A 2,500-nucleotide genomic window follows, 5' to 3' on the forward strand; every position below is an offset into this window, starting at 1 on the left:
CCACGATCCACTGAGATTCAGCCCTTGCCGCTCCGATTCGTCCCTCCCCCCTCGTCCCCTCCAACTTCCCGCCCGAGGCACCGAGGTTACGCCCCCCTCCCCGAGAGCACCACGCGTGCACCAAGGCCCCAGAGTCCCGAGGCACGACGGCTCACGGCCGTCGATTCTCAAGTCCCGAATCTTGAGTCCAAGTCCGAATACGTTCATTGGCCAACCACCGGCCGAACGGGGTTGCTTCAAACTGTACGGTTCCGAACCGCAAACCAGCGATGTGGGTACTTGTACATGTTGGCAATCTTTCTTTCAACACATGAGAAAAACATCCCCAACCAACCCGCGATGGTTGGCTCACGGGCTTGGACGTACACCTTGCCGTCATCGCACGGACAATGCGATCCTTATGGGGTGATTCCTTTCCTGCTCACCAAGTCTATATTCCAATGGATTGCACACAGGCCAGAGGGTTTTATTCGTTGTATATCCAACATCGCAAAATATGTTGGTGAGATCAAAAGCACTACCTCCCCCATCCACTTTTCCTATGGGAGAACATCCATGCCCAAATTTGGCAACAACTGTGACATATCCCAATTCTCCGTGCAAAGTTTAAGGAAATCACCAAATAACATCTCAAATAAATTTATAATATTTTTCTAAGGCTGCACAAAAATTTGGTGATTTTCTGACGGGTTTTCTATTTTTTATGATTTTCTGAATTTTAACACTTAAAAAATAAAAAAAAATACCTAGACTCGATAAAAAATTTTCAAAATTTTTGTAAAATTAGATTACATTTTTACAAAGGTATCTGCAAAAAATCAGGTCAAAATACCTAAAATTGAATTTTTTAGGGGGGGTGTGTCACCTCAGACATTGTGATGTTTCCTCCTGCCACAGCCCAACTTGTTCCTAAGGCTCTTTAGGGGGGTGTGGGTAGTCACCCCCCTGGGGGGGCCAGCAAGGCCGGGGCCTGGGCATGCGCTAGGCCATACGTGGGCATCGGTATAGCCTGCAAACAAGCTTGTTAGCCCCCTCTCCACCTCTACCTCTCGATTTGACATCAAATCGAACCGGTTCGAATCGATTCGGATAAAAATTGATTTCGATCGAACCGATCTGATTCGGTTCGTTTGGTTGGGTTTTTTAGTGGATTTTTAATTTTTCACACCTTATTTCTAATATTCTAAAATTTAATTGAAATATTTTGAATTTGATTATGGTTTGATCTCCCTGTATTATTGAAAATAATAATATACTATTATCAATAATTGGTTTGATTCGATTTTTTTTTTAATTTTATCTAATCGAACCAGAGTAAGTAACATCCCAAATACCAGTGCGCTGCTCCTCGCCAACGGGCCCGTGGCGCATTGCTGCTGCACGGGGAACTGTGCTCAGGAAGGCGCCTACGGGCCCGTGGCGCCTTGCTGCTGCACGGGAAACTGTGCTCAGGAAGGCGCCTACGGGCCCGTGGCGCCTTGCTGCTGCACGGTGAACTGTGCTCAGGAAGGCGCCACCGGGCCCGTAGCGAATTGCTCCCACGCCCAGTAGCAGCCAATTGGCCCGTGGCTCCCTCCTGCTGTGCCCATTGCTCCCCAATGAGCCCGTGGTGCAACGTTGGGGTTGATGCTATTTGCACATGTTTTGCAAAATGAGGTTAGCATTGGTAAACAAGTATATCCCGTTGGCCAACCACCAGGCCAAAAGAGGTTCACGCAGTCAATTAATTGTACACTTCAACGAGCAAAGCGTGCCATTGTTTTCTGTACTGAACAAGCTCAAGCTTGAATACTTATACAATGACAATATCTTTCAACACACGAGAAAAAATATTGACCAACATTTTGCAATGGTTGGCTCACATGCTTGGACGCACACTTGCCATCATCGCATAGGCAATGAAAATCTATGGAGTGATTCTCTCTTACTCATTGAGACTATGAACCAATTATTGCAACCTCTATGAGTTTTTATCTATTTTATCTCACATTGCAAAAAGAACACGAAACAATATGTTGTGAGATCAAGAGCACTACCTCCTCCATTTACTTTTCCTATAGCCACCATGCATGCCCAAAATTGGCAAGAATTGTGACACAAGCCAATTCTCTTTGAAAAGTTTTAAAAAATCACCAAATGACAACTCAATTAAATTTGTTATATTTTTCTAAGGTGCCACACAAAATTTGGTGATTTTCTGACGAGTTATGTTTTTTTTATGATTTTCTGAATTTTTAACACTTAAAAAATAAAAAAAAATACCTAGACTGGATAAAAAATTTTCAAAATTTTTGTAAAATTAGATTATATTCTTCTAAATATATCTGCAAAATATCAGGTCAAAATACCTAAAATTGAATTTTTTAGGGGGTGTGTCACTTCAAACATTGTCATGTCACCTCATGTATTGTCATGTCACCCCATGCATTGTCATGTCTCCGTGCAAAGTTTAAGAAAATCACCAAATAACAACTCAAATAAATTTATAATATTTTTCTAA

This window comes from Manihot esculenta, unplaced genomic scaffold (genome assembly GCF_001659605.2).
Source record: "Manihot esculenta cultivar AM560-2 unplaced genomic scaffold, M.esculenta_v8 Scaffold64, whole genome shotgun sequence".
In the NCBI taxonomy this organism is placed as follows: Eukaryota; Viridiplantae; Streptophyta; class Magnoliopsida; order Malpighiales; family Euphorbiaceae; genus Manihot; species Manihot esculenta.